General features: G+C 45.2%; 2 non-coding genes across 2 annotated transcripts; both read left to right on the forward strand.

Annotated features, from left to right (window-relative positions):
• The first annotated feature begins 3885 nt into the window (after positions 1-3885).
• Positions 3886-3967, forward strand: TRNAF-AAA (transfer RNA phenylalanine (anticodon AAA)). The gene has a single exon. It is a non-coding gene; the product is annotated as a tRNA-Phe (tRNA).
• A 1980-nt stretch (positions 3968-5947) lies between these two features.
• Positions 5948-6029, forward strand: TRNAL-AAG (transfer RNA leucine (anticodon AAG)). The gene has a single exon. It is a non-coding gene; the product is annotated as a tRNA-Leu (tRNA).
• The last annotated feature ends 12510 nt before the right edge of the window (positions 6030-18539 follow it).

Genomic DNA, 18539 nt, shown 5'->3' on the forward strand with positions numbered 1-18539 from the left:
GGTACTGGATAATATGTGCCCCCTTAGAAACGTCCATTTCAACCCATTCGAGGAAGCAACTAAACGCCTCAAATAGTGAGCAGGATCTGGAGCACCCCATGGGCAAATAGCGATCTATATACCCAGAAGCAGCCCAATAGGTGGACACTATTCGGAGGCACAGGTAGTAAGTAACTGGAATGCCGCATCAATGTCTGTTTTGGCTATTAGGGTGACCCTTCCCAACTTCTTGATCCGCCTGATTGCCTTGTCAAAGGATGTACAGTATATACTACTGTACTTGGTTCCGCGTCGATGTTGTCTTTTACTGACCTGCCCCTTGGATATGACAAATGGTGGATTAGTCCGAATGTATTGGGTTCCGTTTTTGGCACAACTCACAAAAAGAATACCACTTCGTCTTGTAAGGAAAGTGTTCTGAATGGAACCGCCATTCTACCTAAAGATATTTATTTTTTCAATTTACTAGTCACGACGTCTGGGTGTTGGTAGGCTGATTTTAGATTTTTTCTCCAGCCTTTATTGATTTTAGAAGGGCATGACATGCCTTTATCTGTGTCTCCCCCTCCTTTTACTCCTCCACCTCTTTTCTTTTCCCATGACTATATGTACTTGTTGTAACATACCTGGTGGCGTATTTGCATAGTGTACCATCTCCCACTATGCAAGATCGCAATCTTAGCCTTCAGTCCAGTTTGTAAGTCGCGTTCCTGTCCTTGCTGTGGACATGCTCTGGTCAGACTGTTTAGGGCGGCGACCCGGTTATTTCCTGCATCTTATAGCTGCTGTGGGCACACCTTTAATGCATCCTCAGCCTATTACTGTCTGTCACTGGATATTTAAACCAGCTTCACCTGGAAGCTAGTGCCTGAGCATCTTGTTCCTTCAGAGGGCTTCTTACCTCTGTAGCGCCCGGTCATGTCTGAACTATCTCCTAGCCTGTTGTCTGTTTGCCTTCCTGGAGGCTGTATTTCCAGACTTGTCTGAACTCTCTTTTAGCCTGTTCGTTTCTGCCTCTGGGGGCCATATTCCCAGGCTTGTTCCTGTATTTTGCTTCAGTACAGTTCCTGTCTGAACTGTCTCCTAGCTTCCTACCTGTTTTGTCTTTATGTTCATTTGTTCCCTTTTTCTGCAGTGTCTGAACCAGCTCTTGGATTTACCTAGATTTGTTCCAGCATTTTGTTGCAGTAACTGTTCTTGTCTGAACTGTCTCCTAGCTTCTTACCTGTTTTGTCTTTATGTCCGTTTGTTCCCTTTTTCTGCAGTGTCTGAACCAGCTCTTGGCTTTACCTAGACTCGTTCCTGCATTTTGTTGCAGTAACTGTTCTTGTCTGAACTGTCTCCTAGCTTCTTACCTGTTTTGTCTTTATGTCCGTTTGCTCCCTTTTTCTGCAGTGTCTGAACCAGCACTTGGCTTTACCTAGGCTCGTTCCTGCAATTTGTTGCAGTAACTGTTCTTGTCTGAACTGTATCTTAGCTTCTTACCTGTTTTGTCTTTATGTCCGTTTGCTCCCTTTTTCTGCAGTGTCTGAACCAGCACTTGGCTTTACCTAGGCTCGTTCCTGCAATTTGTTGCAGTAACTGTTCTTGTCTGAACTGTCTCCTAGCTTCTTACCTGTTTGTCTTTATGTCCATTTGCTCCCTTTTTCTGCAGTGTCTGAACCAGCACTTGGCTTTACCTAGGCTCGTTCCTGCATTTTGTTGCAGTAGCTCTTCTTGTCTGAAATGTCTCCTAGCTTCTTACCTGTTTTGTCTTTATGTCCGTTTGCTCCCTTTTTCTGTAGAGTCTGAACCTGCACCTAACTTCTACTCATTGTCATTGTACTTCCGTTTGTGAGTTGGAGTCCTTTCGCTACTTCTTTGCATGTACCTTGTGTGTATCTGGTTCTGCCTTTCTTTTCCAGTCTGTTCCGTGTGAACAGAGCCCTGTCCCCTTTGCTTTGTCTTTGTTTACCGCTTCAGCGATTTATCTCTGTCCTGTCTTACTTACCGCTCCGGCGGTTCCTGCCTGCTCAGCCTTGTCCACCGCACTTGCGGTTTCCCTCTGCTCAGCCTTGTCCACCGCGTCTGTGGTTTCGCTCTGCTCAGCCTTGTCTACCGCGTCTGCGGTTTCGCTCTGCTCAGCCTTGTCTACCACATCTGTGGTTTCACTCTGCTCAGCCTTGTCTATCACGTCTGCAGTTTTGCTCTGCTCAGCCTTGTCGACCGCGTCTGCGGTTTCGCACTGCTCAGCCTTGTCTACCGCGTCTGCGGTTTCGCTTTGCTCAGCCTTGTCTACTGCGTCTGCGGCTTTGCTCTGCTCAGCCTTGTCTACCGCACATGCGGTTTCGCTTTACTCTGCTTTATTAATACATCTGTGGCTCTGAACCCGTCTCCCAGTCTTTACTGGACCCTGCCCAGCCTGCGCTCTAGCCTGCCTGTTCCTCTATAACCCGGTGTGGGTCAACAGCCGTGTCCGGGGTCTGACCTGGAGTGGCACCTGGTCCCTCTGCTCGGTTCCTCCCTTGTGCACTGGCGTCATATGCCATCGTGCGACCTTGGTCGGATCGGGCAGATACTTAGTAAAGCCCCTCCAGGCACTCTCCGGTTCATGGCACAGTGGAATCACTAATCACGCACACGCCAATCAGTCCGGGCGTGTGCATAACACTTGTCACTTTTCCATGTGTTAGCTTTGTCTTCTGAGCAGTTTGGAAGGAAAGGTAGGATGTTCTAAAGGAGAGAAATGTCCAGGAAGGATGGGAGATTTTGCTAAATTAAATTCTCACTGCACAATCAGTAACAATCCCGAAAATAAGGAAGAATGGAAAGCATTTATGGAGACCAGGATGGCTGAATACTGAACTTAAAAACTTGATAAAAAGGAACAAAGAAATGAATATCAAATGGAAAGAAGGGTTCATATCTAAAGAAGAATATAATGCTGTCTGCAGGGAAAGCTGGGCTAGCATTAGAAGAGCTAAAGCCAGTAATGAAGTGAGGCTTGCAAGAGAGACCAAAAGCAATAAGAAAGGATTTTGGAAGTAAGTCAAAGGTTAAAGAAAAGCCAAAGATGCTATAGGATATTTTTCAGGACGAAAAGGGTAAAGTGGTCAAAAATGATGTTGAGAAGACTGAACTTTTAAATTCCTATTTTGTTTCTGTGTTCTCTAAGAAAGCAAATGTAACATCAAGTGATCTTCACTGTGCTGTAGAAGAAAAGGAACATGTGAACAAGTCATATGTATGAAAACTGCATATGATTGGTCATGTTGTCTTTAGGCATCAGAATTAATTACATCATTTACCATCTATGTTACATCCATGTTAGTTCAATCAATGATCAACCATTCTCAAAATTTGCCAAAATCAATCTTGGTCAAAAGAAGTCTAACTGCTAGCTCATATCCCTGTTACCTTTTTAGGGTTATCAATACAGGATGGGCAGTGTGATTAGCAAACATAAACAGAGTCATGCTGCTTCTGCTGCTTTCCAGTAAGTCACCCTAGTGATAGCTTCACAGCTACACTGCTCTGCACTGCTGAATAATGTCTTCCATGCTGCTGCTTCTGGTTATCTGTTACGTACATGCAGGGTTGTAGGAATCCTTCATGTTTGAGTGTCCTGTATATGGGAGATCATAGCAAGTAATCTATTCCAACTAATTCATTGATATCTAAAAATTAGCGGATGAGCCAACAGAGGAAAGATTAGTAAAATATCTGCATACAAGTCATATGTTTTGTAAAATGGTGCCCCAGAGTAAATGTACAAACAAATCCCTGATAACTACGTTGCTCATGCATAATAACATTTGTATTTTTGTCTAATTAGATATACAATGTTTTCTGCCACTTATATCATGAGCAAATTTCTGATTTAGATAAGTTTGAACATCTGTATGAGGCAGCGTGGCCGAGCTGTCTAAGGTGCTGGATTAAAGTTCTAGTCTCTCTGGAGACGTGGGTTCAAATCCCACTGCTGCCATTATTTGTTTGGATGTAATTTCTACCAAAAATTAGGAAACAGTTGAGGAAATAAAGGGGATTGAGAATTTAGGAGGCAGCGATCATGCTATCCTATAATATAAATGTACAAACAAATCCCCGATAATTACTTAGCTGTTGCATAATAACATTTGTATTTTTGTCTTATTGGATATAAAATATTTTCTGCCACTTACATCAAAAGCAAACTTCTGATATAAATAACTTTGAGCACCTGTATGAGGTAGCATGGACGAGTTGTCTAAGGTGCTGGGTTTAGGTTCCAGTCTATTGGGAGGCGTGGCTTCAAATCCCACAGCTGCCATTATTTATTTGGATCTAATTTTTACCAAAAATTAGGAAACGGTTGAGGAAGTAAAGGGGATTGAGAACTTAGGAGGCAGCAATCATGCTATCCTATAATTTTGAACTACAAAAGGAGGAAAACCTGCGAAAACTGAGATTTTAAGATTGGACTGTAGAAAGGCAGTTTTTAATGGACTCAGTAAAAAGGAAGGAAAGTTAGGATGTTCTAAAGGAAAGAAATGTCCAGGAAGGATGGGAGATTTTGCTAAATTAAATTCTCACTACACAATCAGTAACAATCCCGAAAAGAAGGAAGAATGGAAAGCATTTATGGAGAACAGGATGGCTGAATACTGAACTTAAACGCTTGCTAAAAAGGAACAAAGAAATGAATATCAAATGGAAAGAATGGTTCATATCTAAAGAAGAATATAATGCTGTCTGCAGGGAAAGCTGGGCTAGCGTTAGAAGAGCTAAAGTCAGTAATGAATTGAGGCTTGCAAGAGAGACCAAAAGCAATAAGAAAGAATTTTGGAAGTAAGTCAAGAGTTAAAGAAAAGCCAAAGATGCTATAGGATTTTTAAAGGATGAAAAGGTTAAAGTGGTCAATAATGATGTTGAGAAGACTGAACTTTTAAATTCCTATTTGGCTTCTGTGTTCTCTAAGAAAGAAAATGTATCATCAAGTGATCTTCACTGTGCTGTAGAAGAAAAGAAACATGTGAACAAGTCATACGTATGAATACTGCATATGAGTGGTCATGTTGGCTTTAGGCATAAGAATTAATTACATAATTTACCATCTATGTTACATCCATGTCAGTTCAATCAATGATCAACCATTCTCAAAATTTGCCAAAATCAATCTTGGTCAAAAGAAGTCTAACTGCTAGCTCATATCCCTGCTGCCTTTTTAGGGTTATCAATACAGGATGAGCAGAGTCATTAGCAAACATAAACAGAGCCATGCTGCTTCTGCTGCTTTCCAGTAAGACACACTAGTGATGAACTCATAGCTACACTGCTCTGCACTGCTGTATAATGTCTTCCTTGCTGCTGCTTCTGATTATCTGTTACATACAGGCGGGGGTGTAGGAATCCTTCATGTTTGAGTTTCCTGTATATGGGAGATCATAGCAAGTAATCTATACCACCTAATTCAGTGATATCTAAAATTAGCGGATGAGCCAACAGAGGAAAGATTAGTTAAATATCTGGATACAAGTCATATGTTTTGTAAAATGGTGCCCCAGAGTCAATGTACAAACAAATCCCTGAAAATTACGTTGCTCATGCATAATAACATTTGTATTTTTGTCTAATTAGATATACAATGTTTTCTGCCACTTATATTATTAGCAAATTTCTGATTTAAATAAGATTGAACATCCGGATGATGTAGCGTGGCCGAGCGGTCTAAGGAGCTGGATTAAGGCTCCAGTCTCTCTGGAGCCGTGGGTTCAAATCCCTTTGCTGCCATTTTTTATTTGGATCTAATTTTTACAAAAAATTAGTAAAACTGTTGAGGAAGTAAAATGGATTGAGTATTTAGGAGGCAGGGGTCATGCTATTCTATAATTTTGAACTGCAAAAGGAGGAAAACCTGCAAAAACTGAGATTTTAAGATTGGACTGTAGAAAATTTCTGATTTAAATAAGATTGAACATCCGGATGAGGTAGCGTGGCCGAGTGGTCAAAGGCCCTGGATTAAGGCTCCAGTCTCTCTGGAGGCGTGGGTTCAAATCCCACCACTGCCATTATTTGGAAGTGCATTGCTGGAAAAGGAAGAAAAAAAAAAAAAAAATCTCTTAGTTTGCGAGTGTGAATGAGCTGTGTGTGTCCGGAGCGTAAGTGCGAACGAAAGTAAGTGTGTGACTTGTTTTTCAGTGAAGTGGTATTAGGAATCCTGCAAAAAATACCTGTGTGAATTGCGGTGAGTGGCTGCATTGTGACCTGCTGAGTGTTTTTCTACCTGTTTAGATTTATTGGGCTTTTTAAAATCTATTTTCTCACTACAGTTTTAGTTTCTTAGTTTACTACCTGTGTATTTAAGGGTTAACTACATTGCACTAAAATCCTGAGGTGTAGATTTACTCACAAGGGGTTAATTAAGGGGAAGGGGTCATAATTAAGGGTTTATAAGGGGCAGCTGGTTGGGCATCAAGTCCTTTGGAAGTGCATTGAGGTGAAGGGTACATTGCTGGAAAAGAAAAAAAAAAAAAAAAAACTCTTTAAATCTCTTAGTTTGCGAGTGTGAACGAGCTGCGTGTGTCCGGAGCGTAAGTGCGAACGAAAGTAAGTGTGTGACTTGTTTTTCAGTGACTTTGGATTCAGGGAGTTTGGAAGGGAGGACTTTGGACTGAATTGCTGACTGTATTTCATTCTTTCTTTACTTTACTTTTCACTTAATTATTCCACCTGATCTACTTAGCTGATTCCCCCGTCCATACTTGATACTTAACTGATCCCCCGCCGATATCTAATTGATACACTTGCACATCCCTAATTGATCCCCGTCCATACACCTATATATAAATAATTGTGTTTTGTACTTGTATATATATACTGACTGTATCCCCATATTTAGAATGACGTCCATGTTGGCCGGAGCCGTGCAGTGTACATCTTGCGCAATGTATGCATTCTGTGAGCAACCGCTCGAGGATCCATACTGCTGTGAGAGATGTGAGCATATCGTGCACTTGGAAGCCCAAATTCTGGATCTAAGTGCTCAGATAGCGGTACTGAGGAGCATCGACAACATGGAACGGAGTTTGCTGCTCACCGAGCAGACACTCAATGGGTCAATACTGGGGGTGGAGCATAGAGGGGAAGTGCAGGCTGAACAGGCAGGGAGCTGGATAACAGTTAGGAGGGATAGAGGGAAGAAGTATAGGAAGGCTGGTTCAGAACCGGCATTATTGGAGCACGACAGATCCTCTGACCGCCGGGGGAGTGTATGCTCCAGTAATGAGGGGGAGGGGGGAAGTGTAGGGCAGGCAAGACAGGTTCTGGTAGTGGGTGACTCTATTATTAGGGGGACAGACAGGGCAATCTGTCACAAAGACCGGGATCGCCGAACGGTGTGCTGCCTCCCTGGCGCTCGAGTCCGGCACATCGCGGATCGGGTTGACAGGTTACTGGGGGGGGCTGGCGAAGACCCAGCGGTTATGGTCCACATCGGCACCAATGACAAAGTGAGTGGTAGATGGAGGGTCCTTAAAAATGATTTCAGGGACCTAGGTAGGAAGCTTAGGGCAAGGACCTCCAAGGTAGTTTTCTCAGAAATACTACCAATCCCGCGAGCCACACAGGAGCGCCAACGGGAGGTTAGGGAGGTGAATAAGTGGCTAAAGAGTTAGTGCAAGGCAGAAGGGTTTGGGTTCATGGAGAACTGGGCCGACTTCGCGGTCGGCTACAGGCTCTACCGGAGGGAAGGGCTGCACCTCAATGGGGAGGGTGCAGCGGTGCTGGGGAAGAAGATGGCTAATAGGTTGGAGGAGTTTTTAAACTAGAGACGGGGGGGAAACCAAGGAAATAGGTGGGATGTGAGGCAAGCAAGGGGGAAGGGGAGAAGTGAATATAATGAGGGTAGAGGGGGGGGTGGGGATAGTACAGTTAGATCGTTAGAGAAGAATAGGATGCTAAATAACCACAAAGTTTTATCTTGCATGCTGACCAACGCAAGAAGCCTGACCAATAAGGCGGATGAGCTGCGGGCGCTTATATCGGAGGAGAGGTATGACATCGTAGGTATAACAGAGACTTGGCTAGACGATAGCTTCGACTGAGCGGTAAATTTATTCGATTATAGTTTATTTAGAAGGGACCGGAAACAGGGGAAAGGTGGAGGAGTCTGCTTATATGTAAAGTCATGTCTAAAACCCAGACTAAGGGAAGATATAGGAGAGGGAGAAGAGGGGGTCGAGTCCATGTGGGTAGAGATATAGGGGGCAAAAAATAATAATAAAATATTACTGGGGGTCTGCTATAAGCCACCAAATATAACAGAGGAGAATGAGAATCTGCTATTAGGACAAATAGACAAAGTAGCAAAACATAATGAAGTGATTGTTATGGGGGACTTCAACTACCCGGATATTGACTGGGAAACAGAAACCTGTAGATCTCAGAAAGGAAAAAGGTTCTTGACAAATATTAAGGATAATTATCTCTCCCAACTAGTGCAGGAACCAACGAGAGGGAAGGCCGTGTTGGACTTAATATTGACTAATAGGCCTGATAGAATAACTGAGGTACAGATAGGGGGGCAGTTAGGTAATAGCGACCATAATATTATCGACTTCAAAATGCCCTTCAGTAGGGTTATCAATAAGAGAACAACAAAAACATTAAACTTTAGGAGGGCGAAGTTTGATCAGCTGAAAGAAAGCCTTCAACTTATTGACTGGGACAAAATTCTTAATCAAAGGAATACGAATAGTTAATGGGAAACCTTCAAAAGAATTCTGAATACTCAGTGCAAGAGGTATATACCGTATGGGAATAAAAGGGCCAGAAATAAGAGGAAACCAATATGGTTGAACAAGAACGTAAAAGGGGCGTTAAATAGCAAAAAAGAGGCATTCAAGAGATTAAAACAGGAAAACAGTAAGGAGGCACTAAAGTGTTACAAGGAAAAAACGAGAACCTGTAAAAAACAAATAAAAATAGCGAAGGAGGAAACAGAGAGACGTATTGCTAGGGAAAGTAGATCAAATCCCAAACTGTTCTTTACGTATATAAATAGTAAAAGGATTAAATCGGATAATTTTGGACCAATAAAAAGTGATGAAGGCAAAATCATAGAGAAAGATGAGGATAAAGCTAATCTATTAAATAATTTTTTTTCGACAACTTTCACAAAGGAAATCGAACTAACAGGAGAAATGAGAAGCGACAAGCTTAATCCTCCACTAAGTATGACTAATCTAACCCAAGTTGAGGTACAGAAACGCCTCAGTAACATTAAAATAAACAAATCACCAAGACCTGATGGCATACACCCACGGGTACTAAGGGAACTAAGTAATGTGATAGACAGACCGTTATATCTTATATTTAAGGACTCTGTTGAGACTGGGTCTGTGCCACTTGATTGGCGACAGGCGAATGTAGTGCCAATATTCAAAAAGGGAGCGAAAAGTGACGCCGGAAACTATCGGCCGGTGAGTCTGACGTCCGTTGTGGGCAAAATTTTTGAAAGCTTCATTAAAGAGGCAATTACGGAGCATCTTGATGCTAATAATCTTTTAATCCCGAACCAACATGGATTCATGAGGAATCGCTCCTGCCAAACAAACCTGATTGACTTCTACGCGGAGGTTAGCTCTCGAGTAGATCAGAGGGAACCAGTGGATGTCGTGTATCTCGACTTCTTAAAAGCGTTCGATAGCGTGCCACATAATAGGTTGGTATACAAAATGAGAATGATGGGGCTGGGGGAAAATATCTGCAACTGGGTAGCTAACTGGCTAAAGGATAGAAGGCAGAGGGTGGTTATAAATGGAATATACTCAGATTGGGTAAGCGTCACTAGTGGGGTACCACAGGGGTCTGTACTAGGCCCATTGTTATTTAATATCTTTATTAACGACATAGTCAACGGGATAAATAGTAAAATATCAATATTTGCAGATGACACAAAGTTATGTAAAACAATTAATGCAAAAGAGGACAGTGCAGACCTACAGAGGGATTTGGATAAGCTGGGTAGGTGGAGCATTAAATGGCAAATGAGGTTTAACGAGGAGAAATGTAAGGTCATACATATGGGAAGGAAAAATGGAAGTCACCAGTACTCACTGAATGGGAAATCATTGGGGAATTCAGAGATGGAGAAGGACTTGGGCATCTTGATTGATAGCAAACTAAATTGGAGTGCCCAAAGTCAGGCCGCTGCTGTAAGGGCAAACAGGGTAATGGGATGTATCAGAAGAGGTATAGCTGCAAAGGATGAGACCATTGTTCTTCCACTGTACAAAGCGCTGGTCAGACCACACTTGGAATACTGTGCTCAGTTATGGGCCCCAATATATAGAAAGGATATAAATAAGCTTGAAAAGGTACAAAGGAGGGCAACAAAATTAATAAAGGGAATGGAGGGGCTGCAATACCCAGAGAGGTTGGCAAAACTAAGACTATTCAGCCTGGAAAAGAGAAGGTTGAGGGGGGACATAATAAATGTGTACAAATATGTTAGGGGACAGTATAGAGACCTTGCCAGGGATTTGTTCAAAAGGAGGAATATTACGGTAACAAGAGGGCATTCACTAAGACTGGAAGAGAAAAGGTTTCAGCACCAGCATAGGAAGGGGTTCTTTATGGTAAGAGCAGTGAGAATATGGAATTCACTGAGTGAGGAGACGGTAATGTCGGATTCACTACACCAGTTCAAGCGGGGACTGGATGCATTTCTAGATACCAGGCAGATTTCAGCATATACTTAAAAATAAAATAAAATAGTAGGTTGAAACATGGATTTATTCTGACTGCTGGTTTCAGAGTCGGGAGGGAATTTTTCCTCAGGTGAAGATTGGCCAAATCATTTGGGGTTTTTGCCCTCCTCTGGATCAACTTTAGCAATTACAGAACTAACAGGTTGAACTTGATGGACGCAAGTCTTTATTCGGCCTTACAAACTATGTTACTATGTTACTATATTTATTTGGATCTAATTTTTACCAAAAATTAGGAAACGGTTGAGGAAGTAAAGGGGATTGAAAATTTAGGAGGCAGCGGTAATTCTATCCTATACTTTTGAACTACAAAAGGTGGAAAACCTGCAAAAACTGAGATTTTAAGATTGGACTGTAGAAAGGTAGTTTTTAATGGACTCAGTAAAAAGGAAGGAAAGGTAGGGTATTCTAAAGGAAAGAAATGTCCAGGAAGGATGGGAGATTTTGCTAAATTAAATTCTCACTGCACAATCAATAACAATCCCGAAAAGAAGGAATAATGGAAAGCATTTATGGAGACCAGGATGGCTGAATACTGAACTTAAAAGCTTGCTAAAAAGGAACAAAGAAATGAATATCAAATGGAAAGAAGGGTTCATATCTAAAGATGAATATAATGCTGTCTGCAGGGAAAGCTGGGCTAACGTTAGAAGAGCTAAAGCCAGTAATGAAGTGAGGCTTGCAAGAGAGACCAAAAGCAATAAGAAAGGATTTTGGAAGTAAGTCAAAAGTTAAAGAAAAGCCAAAGATGCTCTAGGATTTTTAAAGGATGAAAAGGGTAAAGTGGTCAATAATGATGTTGAGAAGACTGAACTTTTAAATTCCTATTTTGCTTCTGTGTTCTCTAAGAAAGCAAATGTAACATCAAGCGATCTACACTGTGCTGTAGAAGAAAAAGATCATGTGACCAATCATATGTATGACTACTGCATATGAGTGGTCATGTTGGCTTTAGGCATCAGAATTAATTACATAATTTACCATCTATGTTACATCCATGTCAGTTCAATCAATGATCAATAGTGTTGAGCGATACCTTCCGATATCGGGAAATATCGGATCGGATTGGATCGGACCGATACCGAAAAAGTATCGGATATCGCCGATTCCGATACCGGAAACCAATGCAAGTCAATGGGACATAAATATCGGAATTAAAATAAACCCTTTCTTTCCTTGTAGGTTATTTCTACATGAAGGAAAACAACTAAGAATAATGTAGAATGTATTGGGGGAGGTGGGGGAGACAATAAAGGCATAGAGGTTTAGCCCAGTCAAATGGAATAGCAGGAATTAATATTTTTTTATTATGTTCTGAGTTACGGAAATATTAACTATGTTAAGTATTTTTATATTTTGTCAGATATTTATGTTTCACTACTTCCATGCTCTTCACCTTCTTTTTTACTTCTCCCACACTTTCTCCTTCATCATCCTCAGCATCTTTTTCATCCACTTCTTCTTCACCTTCTTCTTCTTCACCTTCTTCGTATTATTCTTTTTTTTACATTCTTCATATTCTACTTCTTCATCTTCTTCATATTCTTCTTCTTCATCATATTCTTATTTGTGACAGGCATTCCTGTAGTTGTTATCTATAAAAGGTTGGACATTACACCTTTCGTTCTGCCCGTCACAAAAGATTTACAACAGGATTTGTCCGCGTTCAGTTTGGCCTGCAGCAGCAGGTCTTTTCCAGGGGCACCACGAGGAGGAACGGACTCACCCCCATACACTGCTTAGTCATCTTCTGCTTATAATTTAGATATTATCTTTTGCTCTGATTTTTAGTCTTATGCTTAATGTTCTTCCGCTTTTTGTTCTGCAGCTTCTTGTATTTCTGCTTCTTGGTTTTCTGTCTCTTGTTTTTCTGTATCTTGGTGCTTGTCTTCTCTTCTTTGTCTTCTTGGTCAACTTCTTCAGGGTCATCTTCTTGGTCTTCTTCGGGGTGGTCTTCAGGGTCGTCGTCTTCGGGGGTCCTCGTCTTCGGGGTCCTCGTCTTCTTCGGGTTGGTCTTCTGGGTCCTCGTCTTCGGGGTCCTCGTCTTCTTCGGGGTGGTCTTCAGGGTCCTCGTCTTCTTCGGGGTGGTCTTCAGGGTCCTCGTCTTCTTCGGGGTGGTCTTCAGGGTCCTCGTCTTCAGGGTCATTGTCTTCGGGGTCCTCGTCTTCTTAGGGTTGGTCTTCAGGGTCCTCGTCTTCAGGGTCCTCGTCAGGGAGATCCAGAGTGATTACCAAGAACCATTTCAAAAAGCTTGAACTTGGAAATGTAGCAGAAGGTACAAGAAAGCTGAGGAACTACCGAGGACCAGCTGACGGTACTGGAACCCGGATGGATAGCAGAAGGTACAAGAGCCAATGGAACTACCGAGGACCAGCTGATGTTACTGGAACTCGGTTACTAAGCAGGAGGTACCTGTGCCAGAAAGCACTACCAAGGACCAGCAGACGTTGGTGGAACTTGGATACCGAGAAGGAGGCACCTAATCCAAAGGCACTGCCGAGAACCAGCTGACGGTACTGGAACCCGGATGGGTAGCAGAAGGTACAAGAGCCAATGGAACTACCGAGGACCAGCTGATGTTACTGGAACCCGGATGGGTAGCAGAAGGTACAAGAGCCAATGGAACTACCGAGGACCAGCTGATGTTACTGGAACTCGGTTACTAAGCAGGAGGTACCTGTGCCAGAAAGCACTACCAAGGACCAGCAGACGTTGGTGGAACTTGGATACCGAGAAGGAGGCACCTAATCCAAAGGCACTGCCGAGAACCAGCTGACGGTACTGGAACCCGGATGGGTAGCAGAAGGTACCCATGTAAAAAAAAAGTTCAAGGCCGCGAGCCGGCCGCAGTTACCAAAACCCACAGTCCTACAGAGGGTGCTTGTCCTATTGGCACTATGGAACCAGCCTTCATTGCCAGATCCCGCAGCCCACATAGGAGTCACCTAAACTGCAGGCACCATAGAGTCGGCTAACCCGACCGCAACACGACAGGACAACGCATTGGAGGCAAAGTGACGTTGACACTACCCGGAAACAGCTGGCGTGCTGGAACCAGGCTGGGCAGGAGGGAGTACCCGTGCCAAAGACACTGCCGAGAACCAGCTGACGGTACTGGAACCCGGATGGGTAGCAGAAGATACAAGAGCAAATGGAACTACCGAGGACCAGCTGACGGTACTGGAACCCGGATGGGTAGCAGAAGGTACAAGAGCCAATGGAACTACCGAGGACCAGCTGATGTTACTGGAACTCGGTTACTAAGCAGGAGGTACCTGTGCCAGAAAGCACTACCAAGGACCAGCAGACGTTGGTGGAACTTGGATACCGAGAAGGAGGCACCTAATCCAAAGGCACTGCCGAGAACCAGCTGACGGTACTGGAACCCGGATGGGTAGCAGAAGGTACCCATGTAAAAAAAAAGTTCAAGGCCGCGAGCCGGCCGCAGTTACCAAAACCCACAGTCCTACAGAGGGTGCTTGTCCTATTGGCACTATGGAACCAGCCTTCATTGCCAGATCCCGCAGCCCACATAGGAGTCACCTAAACTGCAGGCACCATAGAGTCGGCTAACCCGACCGCAACACGACAGGACAACGCATTGGAGGCAAAGTGACGTTGACACTACCCGGAAACAGCTGGCGTGCTGGAACCAGGCTGGGCAGGAGGGAGTACCCGTGCCAAAGACACTGCCGAGAACCAGCTGACGGTACTGGAACCCGGATGGGTAGCAGAAGATACAAGAGCAAATGGAACTACCGAGGACCAGCTGACGGTACTGGAACCCGGATGGGTAGCAGAAGGTACAAGAGCCAATGGAACTACCGAGGACCAGCTGATGTTACTGGAACTCGGTTACTAAGCAGGAGGTACCTGTGCCAGAAAGCACTACCAAGGACCAGCAGACGTTGGTGGAACTTGGATACCGAGAAGGAGGCACCTAATCCAAAGGCACTGCCGAGAACCAGCTGACGGTACTGGAACCCGGATGGGTAGCAGAAGGTACCCATGTAAAAAAAAAGTTCAAGGCCGCGAGCCGGCCGCAGTTACCAAAACCCACAGTCCTACAGAGGGTGCTTGTCCTATTGGCACTATGGAACCAGCCTTCATTGCCAGATCCCGCAGCCCACATAGGAGTCACCTAAACTGCAGGCACCATAGAGTCGGCTAACCCGACCGCAACACGACAGGACAACGCATTGGAGGCAAAGTGACGTTGACACTACCCGGAAACAGCTGGCGTGCTGGAACCAGGCTGGGCAGGAGGGAGTACCCGTGCCAAAGACACTGCCGAGAACCAGCTGACGGTACTGGAACCCGGATGGGTAGCAGAAGATACAAGAGCAAATGGAACTACCGAGGACCAGCTGACGGTACTGGAACCCGGATGGGTAGCAGAAGGTACAAGAGCCAATGGAACTACCGAGGACCAGCTGATGTTACTGGAACTCGGTTACTAAGCAGGAGGTACCTGTGCCAGAAAGCACTACCAAGGACCAGCAGACGTTGGTGGAACTTGGATACCGAGAAGGAGGCACCTAATCCAAAGGCACTGCCGAGAACCAGCTGACGGTACTGGAACCCGGATGGGTAGCAGAAGATACAAGAGCAAATGGAACTACCGAGGACCAGCTGACGGTACTGGAACCCGGATGGGTAGCAGAAGGTACAAGAGCCAATGGAACTGCCGAGAACCAGCTGGCGGTGCTGGAGCCCAGGGTAAATACTAAAAACAGAAGAGCCAGAGGTGTATTTGGAGGAGGTTTTAAATCCGTACTACAGTGGATGTGGACAAAGCAGGAGAATTTGCCGGACACACAGCTGGGGATCAGCTGACGTTACTGAATCCCAATAACACTGGAGCAAGCGTTGACTGTGCAGACGGCACTTCTGAGCAGCAACTAGCGGTATTGGAGCCCAGGGTAAATACTAAAAACGGAGGAGCCAGAGGTGTAATTGGAGCAAGTTTTAAATAAGTAGCACAGTGAATATGGACAGAGCAGGAGAAATTGCCGTGAACACAGCAGGGGAACAGCTGACGTTACCGAACCCCAATAACACCGCAGCAAGTGTTGACTGTGCAGACGGCACTTCCGTGCGCCAACTGGCGGTGTTGGAGCTCAGGGATAATACTGAAAACAGAGGAGCCAGAGGTGTAATTCGAGCAACTTTAAAATGTGTAGTACAGTGGATTTGGACAAAGCAGGAGAAATTGCCGTGAACACAGCAGGGGAACAGCTGACGTTACTGAACCCCAATAACATGGTAGCAAGTGTTGACTGTGCAGACGGCACTTCCGAGCGCCAACTGGCGGTGCTGGAGCCCAGGGATAAGAATGAAAATAGAGGAGCCAGAGGTGTAATTCGAGCAACTTTAAAATGTGTAGTACAGTGGATGTGGACAAAGCAGGAGAAATTGCCGTCCGCACAGCAGGAGAACAGCTGACGTTACTGAACCCCAATAACACGGCAGCAAGTGTTGACTGTGCAGACGGCACTTCCGAGCGCCAACTGGCGGTGCTGGAGCCCAGGGATAAGAATGAAAACAGAGGAGCCAGAGGTGTAATTCGAGCAACTTTAAAATGTGTAGTACAGTGGATTTGGACAAAGCAGGAGAAATTGCCGTCCGCACAGCAGGAGAACAGCTGACGTTACTGAACCCCAATAACACGGCAGCAAGTGTTGACTGTGCAGACGGCACTTCCGTGCGCCAACTGGCGGTGTTGGAGCTCAGGGATAATACTGAAAACAGAGGAGCCAGAGGTGTAATTGGAGCAACTTTAAAATCTGTAGTAGTGAGAATGTGGACAGAGCAGGAGAAATTGCCGTCCGCACAGCAGGGGAACAGCTGACGTTACTGAACCCCAATAACATGGTAGCAAGTGTTGACTGTGCAGACAGCACTTCCGAGCGCCAACTGGCGGTGCTGGAGCCCAGGGATAAGAATGAAAACAGAGGAGCCAGAGGAGTAATTGGAGCAACTTTAAAATGTGTAGTACAGTGGATGTGGACAAATCAGGAGAAATTGCCGTCCGCACAGCAGGAGAACAGCTGACGTTACTGAACCCCAATAACACGGCAGCAAGTGTTGACTGTGCAGACGGCACTTCCGAGCGCCAACTGGCGGTGTTGGAGCTCAGGGATTACAGTTCAGGTGGTAGAAACATGAACAGAACAGGAGACCTGGATACTGTTGCCAACCAATTATTTATTCTGGAAGAGGACTGGCAAATTCATGAGAGATCCAGGCCTTGTTCATTTTGAGAAAAGTAAGCCGGTCAACGTTATCGGAGGATAGTCGCATGCGACGGTCTGTTAGTACACCACCTGCGGCACTAAAGACGCGTTCCGATAATACACTAGCAGCAGGGCAAGCTAGCACCTCCAGTGCATACTGACTAAGCTCTGGCCATGTATCCAGCTTACAGACCCAAAACTTGAAGGGAGAAGAGCCGTCTGGGAGTACACTAAGAGGGCAAGACATGTAGTCTGTCACCATCTGACGGAAACGTTGCCTCCTGCTGACTGGAGCTGTCTGTGATGGTGTAGACATTTGTGGCGGCGGGGACACAAAACTTTGCCACATTTCGGCCATACTGGTCTTGCCTTGTGCTGAGGCGCTGCTTCTGCTCCCTCTTTGTGCAGAGCTTCCTCCACTGCCTCGACGCACTGAGCTGCTTTGTAAAGCACTAGCAGCACTGCTCTCGGTTGGAATGGAGAACATGATGGAATGCACCAGTGCGTCTTGGTACTCCCGCATTTTACGCTCCCGGTTCAATGGTGTTATGAGGCTTTGTAAGTTGTCCCGGTAGCGAGGATCTAGGAGGGTGGACACCCAATAATCAGCCGTGTTGAGAATGTGGGCGATGCGGCGGTCGTTTCTGAGGCACTGCAGCATGAAATCAACCATGTGCTGCAGACTGCCAACTGGCCAAGAAACGCTGTCCCCTGCTTGAGGCGTGATCTCTGCCTGCTCTGCATCACCCCACCCTCGCTCTAGATACTGACTACTAGAGCATTGTGTACCTCCCTCCTCTGGACAGATGTCTTCCTCATCCATTGACTCCTCCTCATCCTCCTCACAAAGTGTCCCGTGCCTAGGCCTTTGTGAGGAACCACGTTGCGCAGACTGTAGAGAAGCAGATGGCATTTGTGACTCCTCATCCTCCACCTCTTCCAAAACCTCGTCCCTTAGTGCTTGCAGTGTTTTTTCAAGCAGGCAGATAAGGGGGATAGTCATGCTGACTAGTGCATCATCTGCACTCGCCATCCGCGTGGAATAATCGAAGGCACGCAAAACGTGGCAAATGTCCTTCATAGAGGCCCACTCAGTGGTGGTGAAGTGTGAACGGCGCGCACTGCGACTTGTTTGCGCCTGCTGCAGCTGGTACTCCATTACTGCTGCCTGCTGCTCACACAACCTCTCCAACATATGTAACGTTGAATTCCACCTGGTGGGTAGGTCACATATGATGCGATGTTCCGGAAGACATAATCGGCGCTGCAGAGCTGCAATGCGTGATCTTGCATTGCTGGAACGCCGCAAGTGAGCGCACTCTATGCGGACCTTGTGAAGCAGTGCATCAAGATCCGGATAGTCCCTCAAAAAACTCTGCACGACCAAGTTGAGCACATGTGCCAGACATGGGATGTGAGTGAGGTTGCCTAGGCCCAGAGCTGCCACCAGATTTCGGCCATTGTCACACACTACCATGCCTGGCTGGAGATTCGCTGGCACAAACCACACGTCACTCTGCTGCTTGATGGCATTCCAGAGCTCCTGCGCTGTGTGGCTTCGATTCCCCAAAGA

The sequence above is a fragment of the Phyllobates terribilis genome, unplaced genomic scaffold (assembly GCF_046119375.1).
Source record: "Phyllobates terribilis strain yellow unplaced genomic scaffold, ASM4611937v1 Scaffold_11__3_contigs__length_659146591, whole genome shotgun sequence".
NCBI lineage: Eukaryota > Metazoa > Chordata > Amphibia > Anura > Dendrobatidae > Phyllobates > Phyllobates terribilis.